Raw genomic sequence first — 19,885 nt, 5'->3', positions numbered from 1 at the left:
TGCCAAATAAGATTCTACTTTATAGACACACCACATTTTATTTATCCACTCCTCAGTTGATGAACATTTCTGTTGTTTTCTACTTTTTGTTGCTATAAACATTTGTGTACTACTGTTTGTGTAGCATTTGTTTTATTTTCTTTTTGGTAAATACATAGGAGTGAAATTGCTGGGTCATGTGATAACTCTATGTTTAACCTTTTGAAGAACTTCCAGACTGTTTTACATTTTAAAATCTCACCAGCGGTGTAGAAGGGTTCCAATTTTTCCACGTATTTTTATCCATTCTTCAGTTGATAAGCTCTTAGGTTGTTTCTAATTCATGGCTATTATGAATATTGCTGCAATGAACATGAAATTGCAGATGTCTCTTTTTGACATACTGATTGAAATTCCTTTGGACATATATCCAGAAGTGGGATTGATGGATCATAGGGTAAATATATTTATAATTTCTTGAGGAAGCTTCATACTGTTTTCCAAGATGGTTGTACTAATTTCCACTCCTACCAACAGTGTACAGGGTTTCTTTTTCTCTACATCCTCATCAACACTTAACTTCCATCTTTTTTTATAATAGCCCTAGTAAAATGTGTGAGGTGATATCTCATGGTGGCTTTGATTTGCATTTCTCTGATAATTAGGAATGTTTATGATTTTTTCATGTACCTGTTGGTCTTTTGTATGCCATAGAAAATGTCTATTTTGATTCTTTGCTTATTTTTTTTAATAAGCATAGTTTTTTTCTTATTTTTGAGTAGGTTGAGTTACTTATATATTATTATATGAGCCCCTTATCTGATGTATGGTTTAAAAATGTTATCCCATTTGTGGGTTCTCTTCATTCTGTTATTGCTTCATTTCCGTGGAAAAGCTTTTAAGTTTTATGCAGTCTCATTTGTGTGTTTTTGCTTTTGTTGCCTGTGCTTTTGGAATAATCTACAGAAAATCATAGCTCAGGCCAATGTTATACAGTCTTCTTCTATATTTCCTTGTAGTAGTTTTAAATTTAAGACTTTAATTTTGATTTGATGCTTGTATAAAGAGCAAAATAAAAGTCAAATTTTATTCTTCTGTATGTGGATAGTCAGTTTTTTCTACACCATTTATTGAAAATAATTTTCTTCATTGTGTATTTTTAGTTATTTTATCAAAAAAATCAATTGATCACAGACACACGGATTTATTTACGGGTTCTATATCCCTTTGTACTGTTTTACATGTCTGTTTTCATGCCATTGCTATGCTGTTTTAATTACTATAGGTTTGTAATAGAGTTTGGAGTCGGGTAGTCTGATGCCTCCAGCTTTGTTCTTTTTGTTCAAGATTGCTTTGGTTGGTCCAGGTCTTTTGTGGTTCCATACAAATTTTAGCAGTAATTTTTCTATTTCTGTGAAGAATGACATTGGAATTTGATAGTGGTTGCATTTACTCTGTAGATTGCTTTGGGTAGCATTGACACTTACAATTCTAATTTTTGAATCCATCAATAAAGGATGTTTCTCCATTTATTTATGCCATTTTAATTTTTTTCATCAATGTGCTATAGTTTTCAGTACGCAGATCTTTTGCGTTTTTGATTAAATTTACTCCTGTCTTTTATATATTTATATATGTTTTGATTCTATTATAAATTGAATTGCCTTATTAATTTATTTTTCAGGTAATAGTTTGTCATTAGTTTATAGAAACAATAATGATATTTGTATGTTGATTTTGTAACTATTAACTTTATTGAATTTCTTCATCAGCTTTAACCGTTTATTTTGGTGGAATCTTTAAGATTTTCTCTATCTTAAGATTATATTTTCAGAAAACAGAAACAATCTTACATCTTCCTTCCCTATATGGATTTCTTTTACGTCTTTGTCTTGTGTAATTGTTCTGGCTAGGCAATTACACATAATGTTTTCAGCATTTGTCATCTATTGTATCACATTGATTGCTACTTTTCAAGTTGTAAACCTGGACATTTATCACTACTCTTACTCCAGTACAGGAGTCCATGGCGCGGTGTGGGCCCTACTGTGCCACAGTCATAGCACGGCTGGGCAGAGGTTCTCTTGTGCAAGAGTCCGCGGCTCTGTGGCGCAAGGAGTTCTCCAGTGCCTTAGTCCAGGGAGAGGCAGGGGTGGGGCTCCTTCAGTAGCTTAGTCCAATGCGCTGCCCTGCGAGGGTCCTCTTGAGCAGGAGTACACGATGCGGCGGGGTCCTACTGTGCCTTAGTCCAGGAAGCGGGGTACTGGGTCCTCTGGTGCCATAGTCCAGGGCGCAAGGGGCTGGATCCTCTGGTGCCATAGTCCAGGCTGCCGGGAGCTGGGTCCTCCGGTGCCATAGTCCAGGCCCCCAGGAGCTGGGTCTTCTGGTGCCATAGCCCGGGGTGCAGTGAAACAGGAGTCCTGCGGAGCAGTAGTCCAGGGCGCGCTGGGGCGTGGATCCTGAAGTGCCACAGTCCAGAGCGCGACAGGGCGGGATTCCTGCCTTGCTATATCCAGGTTGCAGCGGGGCGGGGGTTCTCTTCTGCAGGAGTCCAGGACGTGGCAGAACGGGAGTCCTCCGTGTAGGAGTCCTCCGGTGCTGGAGTCCAGAGCGCAGTAAGGCTGGATCCTCCCGTGCCATAATGTAGGGCATGGTGGGACAGGGATCCTGCCTTGTGATAGTCTAGTGCCTGAGTCCGCAGTAAGGCAATGGTCCTCCAATGCTGGAGTTCACGGCGTGTTGGGGTCACGGTCCTTCAGTGACTTAGGCCAGGGGTACCAGGGCGGGGGTCCACAGTTGCCATAGTGAGGACCTCTGAGGAGTCTGGTTCCTGCCTTGCTGCAGTCCGGGGAGCAGGGGGCAGGGGTCCTCTCTTGTCAGAGTCTCTGGCGCGGGGTGGGGGTGGGGTGGGGGTTTTCCTATGCGATAGCCCACGGGGCGGTGAGGCCAGGTCCTCGCGTGCCTTTGTCCAGGGCGCAGGGGGGCGAGGGTCTTCGGTGGTGGAGTCCGCGGAGCGGCAGGACAGGGGTCCTCCAGTGCCATATTCCAGAGCACGGCGGAGTGGGCGACCTGTCCTGCAGTGGTCCAGGGCATGCGGGAGTGGTGGTCCTCCTGTGCCATAGTCCAACGCGCGGCGGGGCAGGGGTCACCTCGGCCTGCAGTCACCATGCACGAGACCCCGGTCCTGCTGTGCCTCAGTCCAGTGCGCGGTGGGACGGCTGTCTTGCTATGCTGTAGTGCAGGACGCGGTGGGGCAGCAGTAACCCAGAGAGCGTCGTGGCAGGGGGTCCTCCAGTGCTGGAATCCAGTGCATAGTGGGTCAGGGGTCTTACCGTGCCGAAGTCAGTGGCAAGGGTCCTCCCGTGCCATAGTCTAGGGGGCGACCGGGCAGGGGTTTGTAGTGCAGGTGTCCAGGGTGCGGCAGGGCAGGAGTCCTCTGGTGCAGAAGTCCAGGACGTAATGGAGTGCGAGTCCTCCAGTGGCAGAGTCCAGGGCTCTGCGGGGCGGGGTTCCTCCATGCCAGAGTGTAGGGCGCGTTCAGGCGAGAGTCTTGGCGTGCAGTAGTCCAGGGTGCGGTGGGGCAAGGACAGTCCAGACCTCCATGGCAGGGGCTCTTCTGTGCAGGAGCCCAGTGACCGGCGGATCGGGGTCCCTCCGTGCTGTAGTCCAGGGCACGGCAAGGTGTGGATCCTCTGTGCCCTAACCAGGGGGCGGTGGGTCACAGGTTCTCCCGTGTCTTGGTCTAGGGCCCAGCGGGACTGGGGTCCTGGAGTCCACGCGGTAGCCCAAGTTGCCTCAGGGCCAGGTCCTGTGGAACCACAGTCCAGAGCACAGAGGGGCAGGAGTAGTTCAGGGCGAGCCACGGCCGAGGTCCTCGGGAGCCAGAATCCAGGGTGTGGAGAGGCGGGGGTTCTGCAGTGGCACAGCCCAGGACACAGCGGGACGGGGCGGGGCGGGGATTCTCTGGTGCCTTAGTCCAGGGCGGAGCCGGGTGGGAGGTTCTTCAGTAGCATAGTCTAGCGCATGGTGTTGCAGGGGTCCTCCAGTGCCTGAGGCCAGGGAGGGTCGCGGGTCCCACCGTACTCTGGTTCAGGGCGGAGCAGGTCTGAGGTCTTCTCCTGCTTCAGTCTAGGGCGCTGGAGAGCGGGGGTCCTCTGGTGCCAGAGTCAGTGGAGCCATGGGTCGGTGTCCTCCCATGTCTTAGCCCAGGACGGGGAGAGGCAGAGATCCTCCTTTGCCCTAGTCCAAGGGATCGTGAGGCCCCGCTCCTGCACAGAGGCGGTCTATGCCTCTACCGCCACGGGGGAAAACTGCAACATCTCTGGCAAGCCTAACAGAGCAGCTGTCCTTAAAAGACTCCCAGTTGAGTGTGGTTTGGAGCAGGCCTGAGAAGTGTGCCCTTAGATGGCTTCAAGGGCTCTGAGCTTTGTTTAAGGAATCCAGCTGACTTCAGTTACTCCAAGCCCTTTTCCACTCAGCAGAACTTCTGGCCACGGGGTCACCTATCTGCGGGGCCCTTCTATCATCCCAGATCCCCACAGGACTCCCTCTCATCCTCACAGTCTCAGCTCACCGCTTTATTCATCACCGCATTCCTGGCACCAGGCCTGGCCCATAAGAAATGGGTAAGATTAAGAGCTAAATGTTTTTTCATGGTCACTTGTTTTCTTCAGACCTCCTTTCTTTGTGCCAACATCTTTGGGTTTCTGGTTAAAGTTTTCAGCAGCTGCATGCAGTTCCATTTTTCTTACCAGGTAAGAGACATAGCTTCATGAAAACAAAGGCAGAATGCTGGTGACCAGAGAACTCCCAGTCCTCTCCCTGCATAGGAAAACTGGACTTCTCCGGAGGGCTCCAGCTTCTGGGCAAATCTCTACGGCCACTTAATTGGGCTGTCCCTCACCTTTGTTTCTGGTTTTGAAGGGGCCGAAGTTGGGAATCTTTTCTAAGTCTCTACACACAGAGCCCTTCTTTGATGGGAAAGTCTTGACATATACCAGGATTCTCATTGACCTTTCAGAGTCTTCAAGAATCATGAGCTGCTTTGGCTTCTGTTCCTGGAAGAGAGGCCACTGAACTACTCTGGAGCTGGAGTTCAAGTTCAAATATTCATCACTGTTACTAAGCCTTTACACAGCATGTGATTTCTTTCCGGCAGGCTCATGGTCACTTAGGTTTGCTTGTATGTAGATGGAGGGTCTGCATCCTCATTTAGGTAACACCCTCAGTCTTTCACGCTGAGATTGGCCATTTTATTTGTAACTCACTGTACAATCCATTTGCTCTTCCAGTATCCCTTAGAAGGATGCAGAGTGTTCTGTAGAATGCCATAGAGACCTGAGTTTAGGCAAAATATTTGACCAAAAGTCCACCAACTCACATGAGTATCTCCCCACAACTTGTACAGTGCTAGTCTCTGGGTATATAGTAAATGAAACCGTGCCTGAGCAGATGATAACTAACACTCTCCCCGAGATACTCCAAGGTTGCTTTATTCAAGCAAAACAGTGAGTTGTAATTCTCACAGTAGTCCTACAGGATAGCTGCTGTTACTGCTTATGACACAGATGGGCAACCTGAGGCTCAGATGGAGTTAAGTGGCTTAATTGGTAGCAATAGAGCCAGAATTTGAACCCAGGCTGCCTGATCACCAAATAAAATTGTATTCAACATGATGCACTTAACTTTTCTGGCCTCATTTCTCTCACCTGTAAAAATGCAGGTTTCAGTGTTTGTAATATTTTACCTGTGGTTGAAAGAGTTACCAGCCCTTCCTTGACCCATGGTAAGACCCATGAGCCTTTGAATATAATTATAGAAAACATTTGGAGAGGGATAGAGAGAGACAAGATCATGCCTCCTTTGATAACGTCAAATTTTCAGTGCACGAAGCCATACATAGTGCAGTTTTCTAGCTTCCCTTTCACAAATGGTGTTGAAGAAAGTAAATAAAGCAACTCAGCTATCACTGGGAATGCAGTAGAAGTAATCAAGTCCAGTGCTGGGAGATAGTTGCCATGATATTCCAACATGGACACCAGGATCACAGTGGATGACTATGCCCTCCCTTGAAGATGGTGGCTTGCCTCTCTTTCTGTAAGCAAATGTCATGTCATAACAGTATTAAACAATTACAAGTAATGTCCCCATCTGCTTCTACACTGCCTTTGAAATATTATTTTAGATCTGCCAAAATAAATTGCAAACTCATTAACAAGAATGCGGGGTGGGGGGTGCATTCATCCCTGCCTTCCTGAGTAGTCTATTCACCCAAAGACAAAAGGATGACCAGCCTCCATCCGGGATATTCAAAGACACAGTCACCCTGCCATGCAGCCTGAGGCTGGCAAAGGTCCAATCCCCTTTTTAAGAAGCTTGTTGGATGAGCTCTTTAAACATACAACCACAAAGGAAAGGCACAGCCAGTGCGAGGGAGGCTGATAAGATGGGCATTTTGTTTACTTCAAGGTTAGAATGCAACTTCTCTATCAAAATGTGGTTATCTGACCTCCACAATGCTGCAGTCCAGCTAAATCCTGCAAATATTCATCCACCATTTACTATGGATAAAACAATAATGTGCTGTAGGGAATCCAATTACACACACACACGAAAGTGCACTCAGACATGCATGCACACACACTGCTCCTGCTGCCTCAGAGCTTCCAGGCCGGCAAGGAGGAAGTGCAAACATTAGTAGGTAAGTCTGCTACCTGGAAGAATATGATAAGTAGATCCAACAATACAACACAGTATGATAGAAGCAAACAAGGTGGAGATCTGACTCCCTCCACTTATGAAACTGATTATGGAATAGTTTATGAAAGACTTGCCTGGATGAATCTCATATTTTCCAAGTGTTTTCTATCCCAGTGATTGGAACTTTTATTCATCTATACCATTTTCCAAAAGGAAAGAACAGGCGATTTTCCTAAGACCATCCTCTGTCTTATCGCTCATATCCCAAACATCACCAAGCCCTGTCCACTTTTACCTACTCGGTTTCTCTCCACTTGCTCTGTTTTCTCCATAAGCACTAGCAATACCTTGGTTACATGATGACCACCAGCAGCAGCTGGGGAAACCAGCACCCTGTGGAACTGCATAGGGTGCATAGAATACGTCCTCCCTTCAGTTGGCTTGGGTCAGCTTAGGTCATGGGCCACCTGGGCTGATAGCAGTTTCCGCAGAAATGCCTCAAGATGGTAGAATAATCCAAATCTCTTTGCATGGGGCATGGTGTGGCTGAGAAAAACCTGGCTTTTCTAGGAAGGAGAAAGAAGAATGCTTCTTGAGGGGAAGAAACCAACAGGAATGTGCCTGAGGGAAACGTCACCAGAGGAGAGTGAGCTGTAATGAGTACTTTGGCAGATTATTTCTTGTGGTTCTTGGGTTCCTTGGTCCTGCACAGAGCTACCATTTACTCATTTGACAAATATTTGAGTGGTAGACTCCAGGATTCAACAGTGATCAAAAATTTCTTCCCTAGTGGAGCTTAGAATCTAACAGAAAAAGTTGATGTTAGTCACAAAATTATGTAATAAGGGAAAGTGCAGCAGACCCAGGTGTGCTGCAAGAGCCTGTGAAGGCGGATTGACCCCAAGACGGAGGCAGGAAAGTCTGCCTCCAGGAAGCAGCAATTGAGCCAAAATCAGAAAACTAGGCAAAGACACAGTATTCAGGAGGAGGTAGAACCTGGCCCATGAGGATGGTGGTGTGGAGAGATGAACAAATACCCAGGTCCTTGGATTTATTGTTGAGCTGCGGAATGAACCAGGGCTGGCTCTTGCCCAACCTCTGCACTTCTTGTTTTGCAAGGTTATAAATTTTTTTATTTAAAAGCTAGTATGAGTTGGGATCTGTTGCTTTTCTGAGGCCCCGTCCTGTGAGGTAGACAGGGGGCCTCACTGTACTCTGGGGAACTAAAGATGGAGAAGGGTTTTAGAGTGCCTGGAGAAGAGGCCCTCTAATGGATCATTTAAGAAGAGGGTGCTACCGCTAGACTGCCCAGATTCCCTTTCTGGGTTTGTGACCTTGGACTCTCTGTGTCTGTTTTCCAATCTGAAAAATGGAATAATGATAGTATCTGCCTCTGCCTGCAAGACCCTGACCTATCAGACCAACTACTTTTTCACTAGAACTCTCTTCTTGCACTGTACCCCAACTGGACCACTCATTAAAACTTAAAATGGTCATGTTTTCCTTTTCTAGATTTTGCTCAAGACATTTCCCTCATCAAAATTAAATTTGGTCCATCTCCCCCTATTGGAATTCAACCCATTCTCCAGAAATCAGTTCAAATTTTATCACCAGAAAGCCTCTCTCAATTACCCCCACCTTCTTTTATTCTTTGGGCCATTTCTGCTATCATTTCTATGTTTTTCTTTTTTGCTACATATTGATGTAGGTACATATGATCTCCACTTCCACTCAAATGTGAGGTTACTGTGGGCAATCCCTATGGGTATAGTCATATCCCAAGAGTCCTGGGCATAGGGTCCCTCTCTTTCACCCAGGCTGGAGTGCAGTGGTGCAACCAGAGCTTACTGCAGCCTCGACCTCCTGGGTTCAAATGATCCTCTCACCTTAGCCTTTCCAGTAGCTGGTACTAAAAGCGGGCACCGACATGCTTGGCTAATTTTCATATTTTTCATAGAGATGGGGTTCCACCGTGTGGCTTTGCTTGGTCTCAAAGTTCTGAGCTCAAGCAATCCACCTGCCTCAGCCTCTCAACGTCCTGGAATGACAGCATGAGCTGCCACACCTGGCTGCATGCCGAATACTTTAGAGTTGTTTATGCCTGACACTTCCAGGGCATGCGGAACTATGGTGGCATTAACTGACACATTAACCAACTGCCTCACTTACTTTTCTTTTGACTCAGTTTATAAATGTTCTTAATTTAAATTTTAATTTCAACATGTATACATCTTTGAAATAAATAAAATAATCTCTTTGAATGTTTGACATAATGTAGAAGAAATTGACAAATGGACATCTTTATTTCATTTTCCGTCTCAAAATGTGGTACAAATATGCTCCCCTAAAGTGATCCCAATTATTACATAGTCATCTTACTGTGGCTAATGTAGAATGTTTTTGCAATATCACATGCATGAAGGGCACATCCAAAAAACATTTGAGTGAAGATAATACTAGATTCTAGAAAGTATCTAGACACTTAAGAGCAGGCAGTGATGATGTTAATTAACAATAACAATGTCGAGGGGCTGGCTTTTGCCCTTCCCTAATAAGCATAAAGAGCATAGAAACTCAGCAAATTTGCTCTTATTTTCTTCATTATTTGGTTTTTGAATCAGTAAATGCTTTCCCCAGGGGTCATCTTGTTAGTCATCTTGTCATTTTGCTGCGTCCCATCTTCGTCCTTGCAATTTTTCCTTTTTCCCATTTTGGCATGTATTGAGAGGAGTGTTATGCTGATGAAATGCCCTGTCCTGAATTGCTATCTGATTAGAACTTCCCTCAATTTTTAAAATGCTTCTTGACATTGTTTGGATTTGTGCACCCCCCACCCCCAATCTCATGTGGAATTGTAATTGCCAGTTTTGGAGGAGGGGCTTTCTGGAAGGTGACTGGATCATAGAGGTGGTTTCTAATGGTTTAGCCTAATCCCCCTCGTGCTGTCTGATGATAAAGTTCTCCTGAGATCTGCTTGTTTAAAAAGTGTGTAGGACCTCCCCTGACTCCTTTCAGCCATGTGAATATGTGCTTGCTTCCTTTTCACCTTCTTCCATGATTGTAAGTTTCCTGAGGCCTCCCTATAAGCATAAGTCTGTACAGCCCACGGAACTGTGAGCCAATTCAATCCCTTTTCTTTTTCAATTACCCACTCTCATGTATATCTTTATAGCAGTGTGAGAACAGATTAATACACTCCTCCTCAGAAAGCATTCAATTTAGCTGTGTCTAAAGTATGCCAGGTGTCCTAGGGTGTTATCTTAGCCAATAATTCTTCCTCTTCAGCAAGATCTATTTGCCTATGACAGCTTGACCTACAGTTCCTACCATACTTGTCAGTAACAAGTAGCCCATAACATCCGAAGGGACTTCACTGAAATCACAGAGGTTCTTTAGTTCTTTACCTTATTAGTAGGCATTAGGGAAGCACATCAACTTTCTAATTTAATAAGGTGCCTGTTGCTTTGAAAAACGGCTCAAAAGAAGATAGGAGAGGCTTACTTAAAGATATCACTATAGGCGTGGCATGCTGCTTCACACCTGTAATCCTAGTACTTTGGGAGGCTGAGGAGAGAGGATCACTTGAGTCCAGAAGATCAATACCAGCCTAGGTGACATGGCAAAGCCCCATCTCTACAAAACAAAACAAAATACAAAAAAATATTTAGGCATGGTGGCATGTGCTTGCATTCCCAGTTGCTCAGGAGACTGAGGTGGGAGGATCACTGAGCCCAGGGAGGTTGAGGCTGCAGTGAGCCATGATCATGCTGCTGCATTCCAATCTGGGTGACAGAGCAAGAGCCTGTCTCAAAAAAAAAAAAAAAAAAAAGGTTATCACTGTACTATCTATAACTATTCTTAATTAGAATAACTAGGTTTTTTTTCAACAGTGGAAACTCAAAACAGACAAAATTGTTGTACCTCAAGGTGAGTTGTCATAGTCAGTTAATTCCTTTGCTTGCAACTGCCCAATAAATGGATGAGGACTCACTTCACCCATAAATAAGAAAGGTGAACAACCCATGGGGCCTGTAGATGCCTTTTGCAGGGCCCTCTTTTTCTCTTCCTAAAGTTGCAATTTGGGTATTTCTCTAGATGGGCACATCATAGAAACTGTCATCCTAGATCAGAGCCTGGAGGGAGAGATACAGGTGTCATGCTTACATCTGCAGAGTGGGAACAAGCCCAGAAAAATCAAGACGATTAAGCAGAGAGCTTCCATACTGGAGATAAACCAGCTGTGTAAAAAATCATGCTTATTGAGCAAAAAAGCATTGCATCATCGAAATAACTGCTTTAACTAAGAAGTAAAGGAACTGATGCCCCAGCAGAGCACAGAGAGCCACAGAGACAGGAGCTGCGTTTCAAACAAGGTCATTGCTGTTGTCCCCACCCTGAGTTAAGTATCTCTGCTTCACCCTTCTTTACCAAAGTTCTGCTTGATCATCCTTTTGTTTTGTTTTCTTTTTTCTGTACTTCACTTCTTTGAGAAAATATAAAGCAAAACCTTACATAAAACAGGAATTGAGCTTTTGACAGTGTTAGCCCTTGAAACAACCAAACAAAAAGGTTTCTATTATTTCTCATCTCTGTGCTACCCAATACAGTAGCCAATAGCCACAGATGACTATTAAAATTAAAATTAATTCAAATAAAACAAAATTTACAATTTAGCTGGTCAGCTGTACTAGCCACATTTCAGTTACTCAATAGCCACATGTGGCTAGTGGCTACTGAACTGGCCAGCACAAATGTAGAACATTTTCATCATCATAGTTCTCTAGGCCATGGAAAAATTACTGAACTCAATTTCCAGTGTGCACATTTATTTGCATACCTAGGAGCTTTTTGACCCTGTGTTGAGATACCTAACCAGCTTCCTGATTGACCTCCTGATATTTCTGAAAATGTGGACTAAGAGGCCAGGATTCCTCAGGGCCCAGGTGACTCAGGTTATTCAGAAATTATATTTGGACTACCAGTCCTCTGCTTGATTTGGGATGCAAAAAGGGACTTCTCTCCCTAATCACTAAAGTAGCTTTTCAAGGTCCCCCTCTCATCACGGTAAGAGTCTCATTTCTTGAGACTCTTATTTCTTTCCATGACTTATGTTTTGGAGAGAGTGGATTCAGACAGAAGAGCTGGCTCTGTGCTGGTTTTCCAGGGGTCAACCCTTTTGTCAGTGACAAGTCTGCCTCTCTACATGATGTACATTGTGTCCCACTACTGGTAATAGAAGCTCAGCAATTGATTGACTGTTAGGTTATTTTCAAAGCTCAATATTCACAATAATCTAAAAGACCCCCACGTAACCACGAGGACAGACAGGGCTTTCATAACCTGCAGAAGACAAGGTGCAAATTTCTTCTTTCCATCCCAGCAACAAATCGACAACTCAGCCAGCACTTAAGTTGGGGTAAAAATTAATTAAAAGAAGAATGTATCAAGCAGAGATAAAAGAACAAAAAAGCTATTGCAGCTGTCTTCTCCATGACAGAGGCCTGTGATTTGAATTTTAATGTTTTCATCTACTTTCTGCTTTTGTGTTTCTTTTATTATTTTTTTCACTACCTCTTACTTGTAGATACAAATTTTTCATATTTAAAAGCTATTTTAAATATAATCTTTAAAAGGAGAAGCATTCTTTTTTTTAATTGCACAAAATACTGAAGGTGAGATCCACTGATTGCAATGCACTGGGACAGTATCTCTGGAAGCAATTTTATCCAGAAAAATAAATAGCTTTAAAACAATTCACAACCTTGGACCTAATACCTCTACTTCTAGGAAGCTAGCCTATGAAGGTTTCTGCTAAAGGATGTTTATCACAGTATTATTAATAATGTGAAAAAGCCAAAGAGGAGACCTAAAATGTTTCAAAGATGAAAATGGTTTGATAAAATCATTTTTTTTTGAGACAAAGTCTCACTCTTGCCCAGGCTGGGGTGCAGTGGTGCAATCTCGGCTCACCGCAACCTCCACCTCCCAGGTTCAAGCACTTCTCCTGCCTCAGCCTCCCAAGTAGCTGGGAATACAGGCACCCCCACCATGCCTGGCTATTTTTTTGTATTTTAGTAGAGATGGGGTTTCACCATGTTGGCTAGGCTGGTGTCAAACTCCTGAGCTCAGGCAATCCACCTGCCTCGGATTCCCAAAATGCTGGGATTATAGGCATGAGCCACCATGCCTGGCAATAAACAACATATTTAAACTCTAAAATGTTATGCAAGCATTCCAGGCATGCTTTGGAAAAACTATTAATCCTACAAAAGATGCTTATGTTATTATATAGACTAACAGACCAAGATTCTCCAGGACACTTACTTTGTTAAGTGTCTGAAGTAAAATACAATGCTGTATATAAAATGTGACCTCAAGTCAGGCCCCAGTCTTTTCATCTGGAAAATTCTGTTAATTATACTGCCCTTCCCCTTTGTAGGTTTTCTGTAGGAGTTAAATAAAATCCACTTTGTTAATTGCTTAACACAATGCTCAACAGTGGTAGGGGAGCTATAATTGTCAGCTATTGTCCTATGTGCCAAGAAAAAAACCACACAGACAGACAGACAGACAGACACACAAACACACAAAGACACACATGGAGGGAGAGGAAGTAAAGATTAGGAAGCAGCACATAGTGTATCAGTAGACAATGGGACCACTAGTGATTTTCATATTCTTTTTTATTTTCTTTTTTATACTGCTTACATTTTCAGTGTTATATAATGAGCATGTATTACTTCTGTAATCAGAAGAAGGTGGTATAAACCTCACCTTAATATAATAAAACAAAATTACTGGCCAGGCACAGTGTCTCATGCCTGTAATCCTAGCATTTTGGAAGGCTGAGACTGGTAAATCTCTTGAGCTCAGGAATTTGAGACCAGCCTGAGCTCAGTGAGACAGTGAGACCTTGTCTCTGGAAAAAATACAAAAATTAGCCAACGATAGTGGTGTACACCTGTAGTCCTAAGTTACCTGGGAAGCTAAGGTGGGAGGGTGGCTTGAGCCCAGGAAGTGGCTGCAGTGAGCTGTGATTGCACCACTGCACTCCAGCCTGGGTGAAAAAGCCAGACCCAGTCTCATACAAAAATAAAAACAAAAAAACAAACAAAAAAGTTATTACTTAAATCTCACATGCTGTCTTGGAGCCATCTTAGTGTTGAGGGATTCAAGAGACTGGAGAGACCAATGGGTGAGACAGGAGGATTTTATTAAAGTGACCACTTGCCCAGTGGATTTGCATCCAAAAGGCTGAGCCCGGAAAAAAATGGGGCCTGGTTTTTAAGCATGCAGCTGTGCAAAACTTACAGGGCGGGCTTAGCAAGCTTACAGAAGCAGAACAAAGGCAGTTAATCAAACAGTGACAAGTGTATGACTCAAACATGTCTGATGACCTCTGCTGGGCCACCCAGCAGGCTCTCAGCAGATGGTAACTATTTTAGGCTTGCTCAGGCATGTCTTGTGACCTTCTCAGGGTCACACAGATGGAAAACAGGAACTTAAAAAATCCTTATAAACTTACAGAGATAGTTACAAAAATAGTTATGAGAGCAGAACAAAGAAATATTGGCCTGGGAAAGAATCTCAAAGGGGGAAGCTGATAAGAACTTGTTTTTCTCATCCCTGTTCCTGGAGTCCATTCCTTCTGGGCTCTTCCTGGCCTTGTATATAAAGTTATCTTAATCCTAGCACGGCCTTGGAGTGAGTCAGCCTGGAACAGGCAGGAACTTAGGTTTTTCTCTTTTTAATTTCTGCTTTAGTAGGCCAGGGTGCTGATTTTCACTGCTGAGAAAGTAAAGTGTGTTCAGGCTGTCCATGGTTCTGGGCCCCCCCGGGTCTCTGAGGAGGGCTGTCCCCTCCATCACAGAGAATATCAGGACACTAGCTTGTTCTAGTTATACTTACACACTCCTCTCATGTTGTCTATGGAGTGGTGGATGCTGCAGGGAGGGTGACATCCTAGTTAGTCCTAAGAGCCAGACTGCCTGAAGCTCACTATAACAAGTCCTGCCTTGGGGAAGAAGGAAGTGTGTCTCTGTGAACCTCCCACCTGGGCCGAAGGGAGGCCACTCTCTCTGCTGCCTCTCCCCAACCTTGGCCTTCTGTGCTCCTAGTGAACCTCTCACCCCCTGCCTACAGGCCTCGAATCTCAAGACCATGATGACCTCTGGTCACGCCTGAATCCAGAGCTTTCCCTTTACAAAGGGGAAACTGAGACCTGGAGCAGGGCTGATGTTCAGCCAGCACACAACGGAATGGCCGAATTGGTGGTAAAATACTGAAATAGTTCCAGTGTGGATGGAAAGGGGCTGCTGCCCTAAGCATCTCTACTGCCCACCTCATCCCTTCCTCCAGGACCCTGGGTCAGCACCAGGAGCGTCAAAGTGGCCAGGATTGGCCGGAGCCCATGCTAATGGCTCTGCCAGCCCTTTTCCCCACCAGAGAGGGCAGGGGGATTCAGGCCATCTAGAGGTAGCATTGTGACCATGTCTGCAGTAGTCAATCCTTGTGTGCCACGGTCCCTGACTTTGTTAATAAGGGCATCAGCCTACATCCCTCTGGTACTCCGTGATAAGCATCTAAAATCTTCTTAAAGAAAAAATTTAAAAAGCTTTCAAAATATATGACTTAACATATGAGGCTGCATAAACATCTCTAGCAGTTGTCCAACTGGTGCTTCTGGTTCTGCCTCCCCAGAAAGTGGATGATCTGGGCCACCCTCCACCACTGCCCTGTAAGGCCGTGGGACACACAGCCCATCAGTTCTCTTCATGTGGTCATCCCCTGTTAGATGGGAGAAAATACACCTGCCTCATTTTTGTACCTTCTGTGTGAACATTCCACGACAGAACTTCACTAAATGTGTGATGAAGAACTGAATGAATGAATGAATATGAGAGAAAATGAATAAATGGCTCAGATCCTGGGCTGAAAGTCTGTGTATGAGGATGGTGGGTAGAGGAGGGTCTGTTTTTCTTGCCTTTAAGTCATTACTTGTCATTTTGGGGCAGGAGCACAGGCTTTGAATGCAGACCAACTGGACTTTAATTCTGGCTTTACTAGTTGTGATTGTGTGACCTTGTACATGTTACTTAAACCCTCTGTACCTGTTTCTTTATCTGTAAAATGGAGATAATAAGATGTCAAAGGACTGTGGTAAGAATTAAATGCTTTAAACAAATCTCAGTTCGTATTAAGTCCTCAATAGATTGGGTTTAGCATCATGAGTGCATGTGTTTCTGGAGCAATGCTCATCTTGGGCTGGTACCTACACAGAGAAAGACTCTGGCCTCTTCTCATCCACATGTTATCTGTCTTATGCCTGGTTCCCATTCCCAGGTCCTTGGAAGATCCATATTGCTGAAACAGTGAAGGGTGATAGGCACCTCAGGACAACTAAGTTGCTCCCCAAACATCTTCCCCCTCCCAAACGCCCCTGTGGTCTTTAGCATTTAACAGGAATCTCTCGACACTCTCAAGGGATGATCCTCTCATGGAAGACCAGTAGGGAGGAGGCTGCGGGAAAGGTCAGGCACTTTGCACTTCCCTGACAGCTGCATATGGTTCTGTTTCCAAGCCCACGGGTCACTACAAATAAGGCAAGTTATATGACATAATAATGTGATTCTTTGGTGCCTCAGTCCACACTGGCACTTTAATACTCCTAGAGTGGATTGCATGGTGGTCTATCAAAAGATATGTCTACCTGGAATGTGTGAATGTGCCTTTATTTGGAAAACAATCTGCAGATGTAATTAAATCCAGCACCTTGAGATGATTAGGATGGGCCCTAAATCCAATGACAAGTATCCTTATAAGAAAAGCAGCAGGTAGGGCACAGTGGCTCACACATATAATCCCACCACTGAGGGAGGTCAAGGTGAGAGGATCACTTGAACTCCAGGCTTTCAAGACCTGCCTGGGCAACATGGTGAGACCCTGTCTCTCCAAAATGTATATAAAATATAATAGCCAGGCACGATGGCACCCGCCTGTAGTCCCAGCCTCCAGCTACTCAGGAGGCTGAGGTGAGAGGGTAACTTGAATCTGGGAGGTTGAGGCTTCAGTAAGCTGTGTTCATGACACTGCTCTCCAGCCTGGGGGGCCTCTCCAGCCTGGGGGGGCCCTGGCCCCTCCACAACCTGCACTAGAAGAGCTGGGCCCTGGCTCTGGGCACCATGCAGCCTCTGAGGTGAGGCTGAGCGCCAGTTTCTGCCCTCCCGCAGCTGGAGACCAACACCCTGACTTAGGCGTCGTGGAGGCTTCTGGCCCAAGGGTCCGCGCTGCTGGTGGAGCTGGCAGGGTCAGAGTTTCCACAGCTGCTGCTGCGCGCCTTGTGCAGGTTACCACTGCAGCTGAATCTACAGCAGAGGCAGGCAGGGCTGGTCCCAGACAGCCTGGGGGTCGCTGAGTGGACGGTCCTTTCACCCTAGAGTCAGCTCTTTCTTGTAGGCGCCCAGATCAGGGTGTGCAGGCGCTGGGCACAGGGCAGCCGCCAGGAAATGGCTGAGCTGCCGGTTCCCGCCCTCCTGCAGCTGGGGCCGGACCACCTGAATTAGCCGCTGGGCGGCCTCTGGCCCTGGAGTCCGCCTGGCTGGTGTAAAAGCATGGTCTGGGGTTGCCATCAAGTCTGCTCCGCGCGCCATGTGCAGGTGGCTGCTGCAGCTGAGCCCATGACAGAGGCTGGCAAGGCGTTTCCCAGGCAGCCTCAGGGTCATTGAGTGGACCACTATCCCACCCTAGGGTCCGCTGTTCCTTTGCCTGAGCCTAGAGTTCGGGTCGCGGGCACTGGGAACTGTGCAGCCAAGGAGACTGGGCCGAGGGCAAAGGTTTCTGCCCTGCTGCAGCTGCGGGGCTGACTGCCTGAATTAGGCGCTGAGGCGGCGTTGTCCCCCGTGTCAGGGCTCTGGTGCAGGCAAAGTGCCGGGTTGCTCTGCTGCTGTCGCGCCCTTGTACAGGTGGCAGCTGCAGCTGAGCTCTCAGTAGAAGCCGGCAGGGTTGGTCCCAGAAAGCCTGAGGATCGCGGTGTGCACCACCCTCTCAGCCTAGGGTGGACTCTTCCTTGGCCCGCGCCCAGAGCTCGGGGTTTCGGGCGCTGGGCCCTGTGCAGCTGCCCAGAATAGGCTGTGCGGCTGGTTCCCGCCCTGGCAAGGCATCCAGCCATGGAATCTGCACTGCTGTTGGGGGCAGGTAAGGTCGGAGGAGGCGGGTGTGGTTTCCACCATTGCTAACGGGCGCCACCTGGCGATAGTAGCTGCAGCTGAGAGCATGGCAGAGGCTGGCAGGGCTGGTCCCAGACACCCTGAGGGTCGCTGAGTGCACCGCCCTACCCCCTAGGGTCTGCTGTTCCTTAGACTGCTCCCAGGACGTGGTGTGCGAGCGCTAGACACTGAGCAGCCTCCAGGATGGGGCTGAGCGGCCGATTTCCGCCTTGCTGCAGCTACAGTCTGAATTAGGCTCCACCGCAGTATCTGGCCCTAGGGTTCGTGCTACTGGTGGCATGGACAGAGATGGGGGCTGCCACAGCTGCTATGGGGCTGAGCAGCCGATTCCCGCCCTCTTGCAGCTATGGGACCGACCACCTGACTTAAGTGCCTTGGAGGCGTCCGGCCCTGGGGTCTTTGCTGCTGGTGTCTGAGGGCAGGGGCAGGGCTGCCACTGCTACTGCTCTGCGCCATGCGCAGGCGCCAGCTGCAGCTGAGCCCAAGGCAGATGCTGGCAGGGCTGGTGTGAGGCTGCCCAGGGGTGGGTGAGTGCACCTCCCTTCCACCCTAGGGTCCGTTATTCCTAGACCAGCGCCCAGATTGCGGGGTCGTGGGCGTTGGACACTGTGCAGCCATGAGGATCTGGTTGAGCGCAGATTCCTGCTCTCCTGCGGCTGAGAGGCCAACCTCCTAACACGTGCTGCAGTGACCTCTGGCTCTGGGGTCCGCGCTCCTGCTGGAGCTGGCAGAGACCAGAGCTGCCACCGCTGCTGCTTCCAGGAGTGTGCAGGTGGCAGCTGCCGCTGAGCCCGCGGCGGAGGATGGCAGGGCTTGTTCCAGAAGGCTTGAGGGTCCCCGAGTGCACCGCCCTCCCACCCTAAGGTCTAGTCTTCCTTGCCCGCGCCCAGAGAGTGGGATTACGGGCTCTGAGCACAGTGCAGGCGCTGGGTTGGGGCTGAGCTGCAGGTTTCCCCCCTCTGGCTGCTGGGGGGCCGACCGCCTGAGTTAGGGGACGCGGCGGCTTTTGGTCATGGGGTCTGCACTGCCGGTGGCTTGCACAGGGTCGGGGGCTGCCACAGCTGCTATAGTTCACCGTGTGCACGTGGCAGCCGCCCCTGAGCCCACCGCTGAGGCCGCAGGGCTGGTCCTGTCCCAGACGGCCTGAGGGTCACTTGCCCGCGCCCAGAGCACCGGTTGGCGGGAGCTGGGCACTGTGCAGCCTCCGGGAATCCGCTGAAGGGCGCGTTGCAGCTCTCCTGCAGCTGTGGGCCGACTGCCTGACTTTGGCCACTAGGTGGCCTCTGGCTCTAGGGTTTCCGGGCCGCTGGTGTCGGCGGGCGGAGTCCGGGTTTGCCACCGCTGCCCACAGGCTCACCATGGCCTGAGTAAATGCTCGCACTGCTCATACATCCATTTTTAAAAATTGGGTTGAACATGAGAACATAATCATTCATATTTTATCCATTTGCATGTATTCGATAACATCCTTTCCCTGTTCTTGTCTCTGCTTTGCAGCCTTTTTCTTCAAAGAATGAATGTTTCCATGTTTTATACCCACAGAATTTCTGGTTTTTCCCGTTGGAGCCCAAGGAGCAAGGGCAGAATGAGGAACATGATGTTCCTTACAGTTACTCATGAGGCTGCAGCACAGAAACTGCAATAAATATCAGTTATAAAGTGTCCATGTGCATTTTAAATTGATGGTTATTAAAATCCTTCTTTATCTATAGGGGATCTAAAAAATTAAACAATTCGTAATTTAAACACAGTTGCCAGGTAGCCTGAGTCAAATATCAGGAGAGGCTCCATGGTCTGAAGTCTCCTAGTGCTCACCTTGGTGAGGGTCTAGTTGCCTAACGGGTTGGTGTAATGAAGTCATTCTAACACAAGCAAAACACGACTCCCTTAGTTGTTCAAAAAATCAGGAAATAGAAAAAAATAAATAAAGGAGAATAAAATATTGACAGGAGAGAAAAATGAAGAGTTAATTGGCGATTTGA

The sequence above is a fragment of the Pan paniscus genome, chromosome 13 (assembly GCF_029289425.2).
Source record: "Pan paniscus chromosome 13, NHGRI_mPanPan1-v2.0_pri, whole genome shotgun sequence".
Taxonomy (NCBI): domain Eukaryota; kingdom Metazoa; phylum Chordata; class Mammalia; order Primates; family Hominidae; genus Pan; species Pan paniscus.
The sequence above is the reverse complement of the archived record's forward strand: the minus strand, read 5'-3'. Positions refer to the sequence as shown.